The following is a 15,404-nucleotide window of genomic DNA, read 5'->3' on the forward strand; positions in this document are numbered from 1 at the left end:
ACCTACCGGAAAGAGCACAGGACAGGAAAACCTGGAAGCCTGTGTTCCAGTTTCGGTTATTCCTGTAAGCATTAGTATGATCTGAGTGAACTCAGTCTGCCCTGCTTTTTCTGTTTATAAAAACCTACATCATCCTCTCAGTAGAATGAAATACCACATCTGAAAAGTTGCAGATCTCTTTAGGAAAGAAACAAAAATCATGCTTTCCAACCAAAATGGAATAATTCAGTCAATGGAGACTTAATAAAAATCTGCCATAAAGCAATTGTTTTCTTGAAATCTATCTTTTGTGGTATACTTATTGGGGTAAGGAATGTTAGGAAATCATAATTAGAGTTACCAATTATTCCAGAAATCAAGGTCATTAAGTTCAGACTCCAACTATGACCTTGACCCAGGCTTACAGAGATGTAAGAAGTCCCAATACCTCATATCCAACATACATGGGAGAAACAAGGTATGCAGACAGATCCTCTTATAAATATCCCATATGTAGTGCTTTTATTGCAGGGTCTCAAATTCGTTGCCATTCTTCGCATCCAGATATGGGCATTTTCCCTTGAATTTGGGCAGGCTTTCCATGGCTTCAAACAGTAGAGCAGGGGTCAGTAAATTATGGCTGGTGGGCCAAATCTAGGCCTCTACCTGCTTTTATAAATAAAGCTTTATTGGAACACAGCCATGTTCATTAGTATATGTATTGTTTGTGTCTGTTTTCACATCACAGCAGCAGAGTTGAATAGTTGCAAAAGAGACTGTATGGCTTGTAAAGCCTAAAATATTGACTGTCTGACACTTTATGGAAAAAGATCTCCAACTCCTGCAATAGAATATACTGAAAGTGATGCTATGTAATATCTATAACTAGGTCATAAAAGGTCATGCAGCTTTTGCATGATTCTCTTGGAATGCTTGAACTCTGGACACTCATTCTTGGGATACTCTATCTTGAGCCCTAACTACCATGTTATGAGAAGTCCAAGCCACATGGGCAGCCGTCTGTAGGCACTCCAGTCAACAGTCCTTGTTGGGCCCAGTCTTCAAGTCATCCCATCTCAAGTGCCAGACATGTGAATTAAAATTATCTAGATGATTCCAGCCCCAGCCATTTGAATCCTCATGAGCTGAGGTTTCAGACACCAGTCATGGAGTAGGGACAAGCCATCTCCTCTGTGTACTGTTTGAATTGCTGACCCACAGAATCTGTGCACATATTAAAATTTGTTTATTTCACCACTAAGTTTGGAATTCTTTATTATGTAGCAATAGATAACTATAGCACTGTGTCTGTACACAGGAGATCTACATTTCACAGAGCACATATTTAGATGTGAATGTTGACTCCTCAATTTCTATTATGAGAAGAATGTATACACACATATAGATATAAAATGTTTATGTATATGTAAATATTATACCTATATAAACTAATCTATATTATCCATAAAATGAGGGGCCTTTGATAATAGCTAACATTTTTTTTCAGTATTTATTATGTTCCAAGAACTGATAAATTCTTGCATTGTATGAATTTTCTCTTTTAACCCTCATAGCAAACTCCCTGAGAGAAGTAATGTTATCTCTATTTTATAGATGAGAAAACTGAGGCAAAAACAGGTAACATGCTCAAAAGTACTCAACAAGTAAATTTTAGAGTCAAGATTTGAACCCAAGTTCTCAAGTTTTGGATCCCTTACTCTTAGTCACCAAGCTATAGACTGAGGAAGGGGATGAAAGCTGAAGCCATTACCTCATGTTCGAGAAGTTAGACAGAAACTTAGCAGGTATGGTTGAAAGAAGACAGGACTTGGAGTCGTTAAGTCCAGAGCCTCAGTTATGCAATGAATTCTCCTCTCATCTAGATATAGGTTTGTTTTTAGAAAATGAAGAAGAGCACTGCATATTTTGATTGTTAATTTCTGTACTTAATGATTACCCAAGAATGGAATTTTACCAGGGAGTTATTTTGCAATGACATAAATTATTGATACAAAATCAAATCTTTATTAAGTCTCCATTGCATCAGAAGTCTTTCCCACTCTTCATTTCTTTTTAATCCCTTTTCTGTCTACTCTTGGCCAAAGCTTGAAGCCTAATTTAACATTTGGAAATAAAATAATGCAACAGTCATAACACAGCAATTCCAATGCCTACTGAAATGGAAGCTCTAAATAATTTTTCAGATAATTTAGGCAATTAAAAATATTTACATCATAGATGCAAAGACAGAAGTTACTTGTGTAATAAAATAACTGGTGAGACAAAAGTTTCTGGTCAAGTAGATTTGTTTAAATATGAACACTAATCTGAGTTCTACCCCTGTGCTAAAACCCCGTGACAGGCTGCATACAGCTTCTAAAGGGATATTTCAGTGCACTGGGTCAACTTCATCCCATAAAATGTGGTATTATTAGTAGTACTAGAAGACAGAGTGTGACTATTTTCTTCGGGACATAGATGAAGACCCCAAGATAGACAATATCAAGGACAAATTATGTGGAATAAGATATTATCTCAGTCCTTGGAACATGTCATCCAGGATAGAACAAGAAATAGATTTATTATCAAGTACATGAAGCCAGAGCCAGTAAGCAATGAGTGGTAGACGGTTAAAATAGACAGGTTTTAGAAGTAGAGGCACAGATGTAGAAAACAAACTTAGGGTTACCAGGGGTTTGGGGGGGAGGGATAAACTGGGAGATTGGGACTGAAATATATGCACTACTATATATAAAATAGGTAACTAATTAGAACCTGCTGTTCTTATTAGCACAGGGAACTCGACTCAATACTCTGTAATGGCCTATTTGGAAAAGACTCTAAAAAAAAAAGTGGATATATGTATATGTATAACTGATTCACTTTGCTGTACACCTGAAACTAACACAACATTGTAAATCAACTATACTCCAATAAAATTTTTTTTTAAAATAGGTTTTAAGAACCACAGTCAGGGAGCAGTGTGGACTGGAAAGATCTGGCAAGAAATATTTCTGCATCCTCAGATAATCCTCCCCAAGTTGGCTATTGCAAGCGTGAGCATTTAAGAGATCTTTGACCTAAGGAGGACATGAGATTAACAATCTAACCCAATGTGCACGAATTATTCTCCTCGGTGCTATCAGAAATCAGATGGCATCCTAGAGCAAGGGTCAGCAGATCTTTTCCGTAAAGGGTCAGATAGTAAATATTTTGGATTTTGTGTACCATACGTCTCTGTTGCAACTGCCCATCTGCTGCTGTAGCACAGAAACAGCCATGCACAGTACGTTAATGAATGGGTGCGGCTGTGTTCAAGCAAAATGTTATGTACAAAACCAGGAGTCAAGCGAGATCTGATCAGTGGGCCAGAGTTTGCTGACCTCAGTTTTGGGTCAGTGTTCACAGCTGAATGAGTCATGAGGCCTTAAGTTCCAGTTCTCATTGTATTACTTTCTACCTGGGTGAACCTGGGTTCATCCTTTTATTTATATGGGCCACTTTATTAGTCAAGGTTCTCCAGAAAAATAGAACTAATAGCATGTGTATACAATGTGCCCATATATATTGATAGATACAGATCTAGATATCGATATTGATATCTATATCCGTATCTATATATAGATAGAGAAAGAGAGAGAGATTTTAAACAACTGGTTCACACAATTATAGAGGCTTGGTAAATTCAAAATCTGCAGGTTAGGCATTCTAGAGACTCTAGGAAGAGTTGCAGTTCAATTTCTGTTAAGTCTTCTGGTAGAATTCCTTTTTGCAACAGGGAGGTCAGTCTTTGTTTTATTAAGAGCTTCAACTGATTGGATGAGGCCCACCCATATTATGGAGGATGATCTGCTTTACTCAAAGTCCACCAATTTAAATATGAATTTCATCCAAAAACACCATCACAGGGACTTTCCTGGTGGCACAGTGGTTAAGAATCCACCTGCCAATGCCGGGGACACAGGTTTGAGCCCTGGTCCAGGAAGATCCCACACGCCATGGAGCAACTAAGCCCGTGCACCACAACTATCGCGCCCGTGTGCCTAGAGCCCATGCTCCGCAACAAGAGAAGCCACGGGAATGAGAAGCCCGCGCACCACAACAAAGAGTACCCCCACTTGCTGCAAATAGAGAAAGCCCACGTGCAGCAACGAAGACCCAACGCAGCCAAAAATAAAAATAAATAAATAAAATATAAAAATTTTTTAAAAACCCCAAAACACCATCACAGAAATATCCAGAATAATATTTGACCAAATAACTGGGCATGGTGGCCCAGACAAATTGACATGTAAAATTAACCACCTAAGCCACAGTTTTGTCATCTTTTAGTGAGAAATTTGATTTATCTGAACTATTTTGATACCTTCTAGAGGTAACACCCTCAGTTTTTCACATGGTAGGCAGCAGAGGGAAAGAGGCCATTTGCCCAGTCAGATGACACCTATAAGGATAAAATGCTGTCTTCTCTCTCCAACCCACAAGGATGAATGCCAAAAACACGTCACTTATATCTGCTTTAGCTAACATACGATAGGTCTGGAACTGACCTATGCTCCCAGTAAGTCCCATGAAATGCTGTTTCATTAAGGGGAGACTTTACTTGCTAAGATTAGAAGCAAGAGAAGGTGGTGGATGAAAAACTGCCCAGGGATAGAAGTTCATGCAAGGGAGCAGGAGAGAGAATGGGTATCCGAAGATGTGCGCTCTGAGCCAACACTAATTCCACAGCATAAGGTTGTAATTCAGGGAGCCAAACTGCTGGGGGGGGGGATTTCCCCCCTTTTTTCCCCCAAAGAGGGACAAACCAAGCATATTGGCAAAGGAAGAGCATTAGTTATAACAGATAAATTCCTTTTCAGAGGTGATCTCTCAAATGATTTGGCTCAGTGTAGACTATGATTTGGCTCCAAAAACCATAAGCTAGAGCCTTTCATTCCAGGTCCCTCCTCAAATATCCATGCTAGGTAGAAATTTGGCATCAGTAGTTTTTGAAATCTCCCCAGGTGATTATAATATGCAACCAGGGCTGAGAACCGGGAGATGTAGAGAGAATTTAAATTGAACTTTAGTTAAACAGTAAAACAAGTTCTGACTCTACTGGCTGGAGCTAGACAAGGGCTATGGATTTAGTGGGATGAGAAGATAAAGAACACCAGGGAGCAAATCAAATACTTTACACCTGTGCTTAGCTAATTGTTACTCAGATAATTCAGACAATCTTACAGCACCTGAACACTGAAATTCCTTAGCTCTGTTTAAAAAAAAGTAACTCTTCAAGTAACTGAACTCTGAGAATTATGTAAATCATAAAGAAAAAGAAGAAATCTTATTTTTTGAATTAGTTGATTTCATATATACTGTTTCACTTTCATGATATAAACTAGATATCTTTCTTTCCATTTTATATTTGAGGAAAGTAAGGCTTTAAAAATCTCAGTAATTTTCTCAAGGTCACTTATTAAGGGTGTGGTAGGCAGCATAATGGCTCTTAAAAATGCCCCCACCCTAATCCCTAGAACCTATTAATATGTTACCTTACATGGCAAAAAGGACTTTGCAGATATGACTGAAGTTATAGACCTTGCAGATATGACTTAAGTTATAGACCTTGAGATAGAAAGATTATCCTGGATTATCTCATGGAACAAATCTAATTGCATGAATCCTTAAAAGCAGAAAACCATTCCCAACTGTAGAAAGAGAAAGAGAGAGATGTCCTAATAGATGCAGGATCAGAGAGATGCAACATTTCGGGTTTTGAAGGTGGAGAAAGGGGACTCTGAGTCAAGGACTGCAAGTGACCGCTGGAAGCTGATAAAGTCCAGGGAACAGAAACACCCCTAAGAGCCTCCAGAAAAGAATGTAGCTCTGCCAACACTTTTTTTTTTTAAACATCTTTATTGGAGTATAACTGCTTTTCAATGGTGTGTTAGTTTCTGCTTTATAACAAAGTGAATCAGCTATACATATACATATATCCCCATATCTCCTCCCTCTTGCATGTCCCTCCCACCCTCCCTAACCCACCCCTTTAGGTGGACACAAAGCACCAAGCTGATCTCCCTGTGTTTTGCAGCTGCTTCCCACTAACTATCTATTTTACATTTGGTAGTGTATATATGTCCATACCACTCTCTCACTTCATCCCAGCTTACCCTTCCCCCTCCCCGTGTCCTCAAGTCCATTCTCTATGGCTGCATCTTTATTCCTGTCCTGCCCCTAGGTTCTTCAGAACCTGTTTTTTTCTTTTTCTGATTCCATATATATGTGTTAGCATACAGTATTTGTTTTTCTCTTTCTGACTTACTTCACTCTGTATGACAGTCTCTAGGTCCATCCACCTCACTACAAATAACTCAATTTCGTTTCTTTTCATGGCTGAGTAATATTCCATTGTATATATGTGCCACATCTTCTTTATCCATTCATCTGTCGATCCTGCCAACACTTTTACTTTACCCAATTGAGACCAATGTCAGACTTGTAAGGTAATAAATTTACGTTGTTTTGAGTCACTAAATTTGTGGTAATTCATATGAAAGCAGTAGAAAACAAATACAGAGGTCCTACAAGAGCCAGTCTATATATTTATATTTAAGTATTTCTAAAATGAATTTAACCTTGTGATTGACAGCAGCAGCACCTTCAAAGGGATCCCACCACACACCTGAGGCAAAAGTAGCCTAATGCAAAGCAGTGACAGCAGCAGGTCACTGCCCCACACTTGGGGTAGAGGGGGACTTGATCTACTGTAGCAGCAGCATAGCCTGAATGGGAACCCATCCTCCTGTGGCACTAGTCCCATCAACACTAGTCTAATCTGCTAGCATCTGCTGTGCCAACAGGCCCAACATATACAAACACTCCAACTCAGTAGCATTAAGTGATCCAGGCTCAGTGTTTCCTGAAACTCATATCCAATGACACTGGAAAGTTCAGATATCACCTACTGTTATGAAAACATAAAAAAACAATAACAGAAGACTGGGAACTTCAGAAAGAAAAGGGGAACAATGGAATGGGTGAAAAAAAAGTGGGGCAGTATAATAGACTATCATTAGCCTCATGAGTTTCTTAAATTCTATATGATGGTCAAAGCAAAAATTATGACACCATCTGATGTGGTTCTCAATGTATGTAAAGGAAATACTAAAGAAAATCATACTTTAAAAGTGGGGAATATTAAAAGACCTAAATGGAAGTAAAATTTTGAAACTTCACTTGAAGTAATGAAACACTGATTCCAGTAGGCTATGATAAGTTACATATGTATAGTGTAATGCCAAAAGTAACCACTAAGAAAACTGTACAAAACAGTGTACACAAATGATTTTAAATAAATTAAATTAAAATGGAATTATTAAAAAATGTTTAAGTAACCCACAGGAAGGCAAAATAAGAAAAACATAGGATTGAGAAATTAAGGTAAAAAACAGAAAACAAAAAATAAAATGGTAGATCTAATCTTTAACATAGCAAAAATTACATTAAATGTAAATTATCTAAATAACCAAGTCAAAGACAGAGATTGGAAGAGTAGATTAAAAAATAGCAAGCATGATCCAACTATATACTGTCTGTAAGAAGTTTACTTTAAACATCATGATATAGGTAGTTTAAAGTAAAAGAATGAAAAAGATATATCATATGAACGTTAATGAGAAAAAGCAGGAATGGCTATATTAATATCAGATAAAATAGATTTCAGAGCAAAGGAAATTATTAGGGGAAAAGAGGGTCATTACATAAAGATAACAGGATTAATCCACCTAGATGATCTAGTGATACTAAATGTGTGTGCACCAAACAACAGAACTTCAAAATACATGAAGCAAACACTGAAAAAAGGAGAAAATTTTAAATCCACAATTATTATTTGAGACTTCAACACAGCAATTTATAGAACTACCAGAAAGAAAAACCACCAAGGATATGGAAGAACTGAAAACATCATCAATCAACAGGATATAATTGACATTTAAAGAACACACTCAATAAGAGCAGAATACATACTCAAGTGTCCGTGGAACATTCACTCATATACCATATACTGGGTGATAAAAATACATTAGCAGATTTAAAAGAATTAAAATCATATAGAGTATGTTCTCTAGCCATAATGGAATCAGACTAGAAATCAATAACAGAAAGACAACGGGAAAATCTTCAATCACATGAAAACTAAACAACACAATTCCAAATAACCAATGGGTAAAAAAGAAAGCGTCAAGGAAAAATTTTTAAATGCATAGAATAAAAGACAATGAAGATATAACAGATCAAAGTTTGTGGAATGAAGCTAAAGCTATGCTAAAAGGGAAGTTTATAGCACTAAATTGAGAAAGAAAATATTTCAAAGCAATAATCTAATTTTCTATATTAAAATACTAAAAAAGGAAGAGGAGAAAGCACTAAACAAGCAGAAAGAAGGAAATAATAGATATAAAACAGAAATCTATGAAACTGAAAACAGGAAAATAGGGGGGAAAAAATCAATAAAACAAAAGGCTCGTTCTTTGAAATAAACAATCTAATCAATAAAGATCTAGCAAGACTGATAAAGATAAAAAGAGAAATGGCACAAATCACAAATATCAGAAATGCAACCAGGGATATCATGAAATATCCTGAAGGTTAATAAGGGACAAGTTACTATGAACAAGTCTACACTATAAATTCAAAAATGCAGACGAAATGGACCAATGCTTCTAAACCCAAAACTACCAAAACTCAGCCAAGATGAAATAATCTCAGTTTTCCTGTAACCATTAGAAACACTGAATTTTTCATTTAAAAACTCCCAAAAGAAATATTCAGGCTTAGATGTTTCACTTTTACCCAAGACTTAAAGAATTAACACCAATTTTACATGATTTTTTAAGAAATAGAAGTAGAGGGAACAGTTCCTAATTAATTTTATGAAGCCAGTATTACCTTGATACCAAAACCAGACAGGGATAGTATAGAAAGAAGAAAACTACAGACCAATATTTTTTATGAAATTGGCTGTAAAAATCCTCAGCCAAATATTAGCAAATCCAGAAATATATAAAAAGAATAATATACCATGACCAAGTGGTATTTATTCCAGTTATGCAAAGTTGGTTAAATATTTGAAAATCAAACAATGTAATCCACCATATCCAATAGACTAAGAGGGAAAACATGTGATCCTATCCATTAATGCAGAGAAAGCATTTGACAAAATCCAATCCCATTCATGATTTTAAAAAAAGAAGAAAAAAAAATTCCAAGCAAACTAGGAATAGAAAAGAAACATACTGAAACTCATAAAGATGATCTACAAACAACCTATACTGACATTATATTTAACTGTGAAAGACTGAATGCTTTCTCTGTAAGATCAGAAACAAAGCACCGATATCTGCTCTCACCACTTTTATTAAACATATTACTGGAGGTTCTAGTAAGAAAATAAAGCAAAAATAAATAAATACATAAATTTAAAAGTTAAATTTTAAAAAAATGCTATTTAAAAGATAAAAGGACTATTCCTATTATGTTGAATAAGAAGGAATATATCCTACTGAATGTTGAATAGTAATATATCCTATTATATTGAATACAGAAAAGTAAAACTGTCTGTATCTGAAGATGAGATGATAATCTAAATGGAGAAAATACAAGGAATCCACAAAATCTTGAGAAATAATATTAGTTTGTAAATGTTTTAGAGTACAAGATCAATACAATTTTATCAAATTATATATTAATAACAAATGTGTAGAAGCTTAAATAAAGATATGTGATGCCATTTACAACTGATCTAAATAAAATAAATACTTAAATATAAGCCCAATAAGACATTTATAGGACCTCTGTACTGAAAATTACAAAACGTTGATGAAGAAAAATTTTAAAGTCCCAAACAAATGGGGAGACATACCTTGTTCACGGATTAGAAAGCACAACATAATAAAGATGTCAATTCTCCCCAAGTTAATAGGCTTAACACAATTACTCTTAAAATGCCCTCAAGGTTTTTGTGGATATAGACAAGCTTATTTTAAGATTTATATGGAAAGAAGAGGCTGAAGAATAGCTAAAACCATCTGTAAAGGAAGATTAAAATGGGAGGAATTAATCTACCCAATTTCAAGATTTTGCAGTAATGATGGAGGCTAGATACGTAGATCAATGCAACGGAATAGAGAACCCAGAAAGAGACTGACATAAATACATTTAACTTGTTTTTGACAACAGTGCAAAAGCTATCAAGGAAGAATAGACTTTTCAAAACATGGTACTGAAACAGTTGGACATCCCTCAACCAAAAAAAAAAAAAAAAAAAAATGAACCTTAACCTAAACCTCCACACCTTATACAAAAATTAAATCAAAGTGGATCATAATCTTAAATGTAAAAGCAGGACAGTTTTATTAAAAAAAATAGGAGAAAATCTTTGGCATCTAGAACTAAGTGAATAAGTCTTAGACTTCACACCGAAAGTATGATCAGTTAAAGCAAAAACTGATAAATTGGATCTCATCAAAATGAGTTAAAAATGCTCCATAGAAGATCCTTTTAAGTGGATGAAAACTCAAATTACACAGTGGGAAAACATAATTGAAAATCCCATATGAGACAAATGACCTGTATTTATAATATACAAAGAACCCTCCAAACAACTTTAAAAAATCCAATTAGAAAATAGGCAGAAGACAGGAACAGACATTTCAGGGAAGAGTATATACACATGGCAAATAAGCACATGAAAAGATGTTCAACATCATTAGCCATTAGGGAAATGCAAATTAAGACCATAATGAGATATCAGAGAATAACTAAAATTAAAGTATAGTGACAACATCAAATGCTGGCGAGTATGTGGAAAAATTATATCATATCACTGGTGGGAATAGAAAATGGTTTAGTCACTCTGAGAAACAGCTTGACAGTCTCTTTTAATCCTAAAAGTAGATTCACCCTACAACCCAGTAATTGTACTCTTGAGCATTTAACCCAAAGAAACAAAAAATTAAGTTCCCACAGAAACTTACACATAAATGTTCATAGCAGTTTTATTTATAATAGCCCAAAACTGGCAACTACCCAAATGTCTTTCAATGGGTGAATGTTTAAACAAATTGTGATAAAATCTTATGATAGAATACTACTTAGCAACAAAAAGGAACAAATTATTAATATATGCACAAATTGAAATGAACTTCAAGGGGATGATGCTGAGGGAAAAATTTTAAAAAGCCAATTAAGTAATTCATGATTATGTTTATACAGTATTCTTAAAATAACAAAACTGTGGAGATGGAGAACAGATTAGAAGTTGCCAAGGATTAGAGATGGGGGTAGAAGGTACAGCGGGGGAACTTTGTGAGGTTTTTGTGGTCCCAGTACAAATAATACAGCAATCTTGGTTTTAATCCCTAAAGATTTTTAAAAGCAATTCCTAATAAGAGGTGTCCAGATATTTAGCAATGGCAGCAGATTAGAGGTATAGCTCCCCACCATGACAACTTCGAAAGAGATCATACTAATTCAATGCATATGTTAGTTTTAAAAAGGCCAGTCACAATACTTAAATGGTACACATCTTAACGATATTATTCTGGGTACCCAGCTACACCAGATGGACTACCAGGATTTTCTGTACATTCAATCTTATTTAAGACAGCAAATCTTATAATACAACAGTTTAAAGAAAAGAAAAAAAACAAACCTCAACTACAGTTGGATATTCTCATAGGAAGACGAGGTTAAAATAAGTAGCAGCGGTTCAAAAGCTTAAGCAGTGGTACCTAAATTGGTTGCACATTAGAATCATCTGAAGCACTTTTTAAAAACCCTCACACCGACTGTTGGTCATCCTAGACCAATAAAACCATTTTAAATCTCCTCAGACGATGCCAACATCTAGCCAGAACTGAGGACCAGCGGACTAAGCAGAGGGGACGTTCCTACGTTCCTTGCTCCAACCCCCGACCACCCTCCAACCATTCTTCCAGTCGCAACCTTTAGAATCAGCCACTCAGCTATCCTCAGCCTCCAAGACAGGCCAACACCGTTTTCTGAGCTTAGCTCCTTATCACTGATCAACCACGAGTTCCCAGATTCGTCAGAATTATTCCGAGGTGGAGGCCGCCGTCCACCGCCTGTTCAACATGCATCTGTGGACACTTACCTCTCTCTGAGCTTCTATTTCGACAGCAACAATGGGACTCTGGACGGCGTGGGCCACTTTTTTCGCCAGTTGGCCGAGGAGAAGTGTGAGGGCGCCCAGCGTCTCTTGAAAATGCAAAACCAGTGCTGCAGCCGCGCCCTCTTCCAGGATGCGCGGAAGCCTTCTCAAGATGAGTGGGGTAAAACCCAGGACGCTGTGGAAGCCGCCATTATTAGGGAGAAGAACCTGAGCCAGGCGCTTTGGGATCTGCGTGCCCTGGGTTCTGCCCGCGCAGACTCCCACCCCTACGACTTCCGGGAGAGCCGCTTCCGGGACGAGCAGGTGAAACTCATCAAGAAGATGGGCGACCACCTGACCAACCTCCGCAGGCTGGCTGGTCCGCATGCTGGGCTGGGCGAGTATCTCTTTAAAAGGCTCACCCTCAAGCACGAACAGGAGTCTCCAAAGTTCAGCGGCCTTTGAGGAGCCCCTCTGGCGTCAGAGCTTTTCCTGAAGGCCCTCTCTGCAGCCGCCACTAAGCAGCTTTTTAACCACCCTGGAGCTCTCTCCCATGCCTTGGACCAAATGGAAACAATAAAGATTTTTGCAGGAAAAAAAAAAAGCGCCTATTTGAAACACAAACAGACTAAAGAGAAAAAAAGAAATGTGTGTGTATATATATATGTATATATATATATATATATATATATATATATATATATATATATATATATATATACACGTTCTTTTAACATACGAATTGCTCCCACTTTATCTGTGTGAAATAAGTTTGTTCCCGTTATTGGGCTGGTTCTCAAGCTTTGCTGCTCATTTGAATTACCTAAAGAGCTTTTTTAAAAAAAACATTGGTGTCTGGGTCCCAGCCCCAGAGATTTTCATTTAGTAGGTCTAGGGAGGAGCCTGGGCACGGGGAGGGCTCAGATATCCCCAGGTGATTCTAATGTGCAGCAAATTTGTGAATCACCTCTTGGCTTCAATCCAGCTAGTGATCAGATATTAAATCTAAGACACATGGGCTAGTGTGTGAGCTCTGTTGCTAGGTGTATTCCATTTTCTTCCTCCTGGAAGATTCGTGCCAGGGAAAATGATTGATAGTTGTGTTACTTCTCTGAAATGGATTGAAATTTCCAATTAGCTTGAACAGGGGCGGGTGAACGGGTGAATGCAATAAGGTGTATCATTTACGTATTGCCCTATGTGTATGGCTAGAAGCTTTTGCAATTGAGGTCTGCTCTACTCTTCATGCTAATGGTAATGCTTGTCCTCCTAATGCAGCTGTAAACTTTACAAGCCCCTAGGTACACAGCATCACAAAATATTTACCCCTCCCCACTGGCCCACTCTCAAGCTTCACTCCCCTTCCCCAGTACACAAATGTACATCAATGCGCTTGAGACCAATATCAATATATTGACCTTCAATTCTTCTACTTTGCAGCTTCCCTCTTATCAGGAGACGTCAGCATTTAGTGCAAGGACAAATGCTTGCCTCTTGGTGAGTAATGTGGACAATGCCTCCAAGAGACAAATAGCCCTCAGGGAGGGGGAAAAAGTCTTTCAAAAAGGTTGATGCCCAGAGGAGGCATTTTCAGTCATCTCAGCTTAGAGGTCAAATATCCAAAATAAAAATGGTTAAGAAAAAGAAGAAGAAAGGAAGAAAGGAAGGAAACAATTTTCTTATCTCATTGTAATAAGGCAGTTTTCCTTAAAAAAAAAAAAAAAGACTTAAACCTTAAATTCTCTTTCCTAATCAAAATGTGCTTTTCCATCTTTAGACTATTCCTCCTATATCCTGTATTATTCATGATGTTTGATTCTTGAAATAGCACATGGCTGAAAACAGAAGCTAACCTCTTGTCCCCTGTGAATTAAATCTTCTTTTCCTAGGACCCGTCTACAATGTACAATTTGGGGTTTGCCAACATAATTATTTTCTCTGAAATAAGTTACAGCGTTTTGCCTTTTCAATATATAGTTATACAACCTATTGTTAACACAATATAGTTAATATAGTCAATATAGTAAATACAACTATAACACACATGATATGATGCCACTTTGGTGATTTTCTTCATCCATGTAATTCTGAAATTTGACAGTATATTTTTCATATTCTAATGAGCTGAGTATTACCTTTGCAAGGATAGAAAAATAAAATAAATTCATAATATTCTTGTGTGGTTTGTCCCTGGGGTGGATTACCATAATGGGGGGATATTTGAGTCTTTCCCCAAGTCATTAAAAAATCTCCAGCAAGCAGCCCCTTGTCCTCTCCAGGGAGTGGGGGAAAGGATCTTTAATCATAATAATCCTGGGGGGAGAAATCTCAGAAATAAGACATCTGCTTCTGTGCCTTGTTGTTTTGCAGAATAGCAATGATTGCTTTAGCAGCTTCTATTGCCATATGTGTACAATAAGTAAATGAACATAAAATTGAATGAACACATAAAAGAAGGATAAACCCACCCAGCTTTAACAAATCCACTCTCTCACCTGCTGTGCCCTGAAACATGAAAAAAAGAATCACTGGATCATAAGGATTAATAAAATAACAGTCTCTGTTAACAATATTGACAGGAGGTATAAGGATAATTTGTCTGATGTGGGACCAACAGCTTAACTGCTTAATTCTTAACTCTGCCCTCTTCCACCACTTTTCTCCTAATCGGGGAATAAAAATTACCTATACATTTGCGTTAGAAGAAATCAAAAGTCAGTAGTCCAAACATTTTTTTAAATTTTGTTTTCTGTCCAGTTGGAAATGAAATACATGATTGAATTTTCTTCATCATTCATATAGTCAATGTGGAAAACATTAGGGCCGTGAATTTCAATACAGTAAGAGAAATTTTTAAATTGGTCTTCCCAAACCACTAATAAGGTAACCGATATTGTATATAATGCTAAAATCTTAGAGACTGAGTTTGATATTTGAAAAGTTCTGAAAACATTAGCTAATTTCTCCTTATCATATTTCTCATGCCTCAAAGCTGGGTATTACTTTTTTAGAATAAATTTATTTATTTTTATTTTGGCTGCGTTGGGTCTTCATTGCTGCACGCGGGCTTTCTCTAGTTGCGTCGAGCAGGGGCTACTCTTTGTTGCGGTGCACAGGCTTCTCATTACAGTAGCTTCTATTGTTGTTCCACAACTCTATGGGTTCCTTTTTAGGTCCTAGGAAGAACCCTAGAAATTAGTTCATGTAATTATATGCTTTTTCAAAATTGTCAAAAGTGAGATATTTTAACTTCAATCAGGTAAGA

General features: G+C 36.8%; 1 pseudogene across 1 annotated transcript; it reads left to right on the forward strand.

Moving 5' to 3' along the window:
• Window positions 1–383: 383 nt before the first annotated feature.
• On the forward strand, window positions 384–15,002 carry LOC309664302 (ferritin light chain pseudogene; annotated as a pseudogene). Its single transcript has 2 exons — window positions 384–410; window positions 11,879–15,002. The product of its transcript is annotated as a ferritin light chain pseudogene (transcript).
• Window positions 15,003–15,404: the final 402 nt, after the last annotated feature.

Source organism: Balaenoptera physalus, assembly GCF_965194825.1.
Source record: "Balaenoptera physalus genome assembly, chromosome: 7".
Classification (NCBI taxonomy): Eukaryota; Metazoa; Chordata; class Mammalia; order Artiodactyla; family Balaenopteridae; genus Balaenoptera; species Balaenoptera physalus.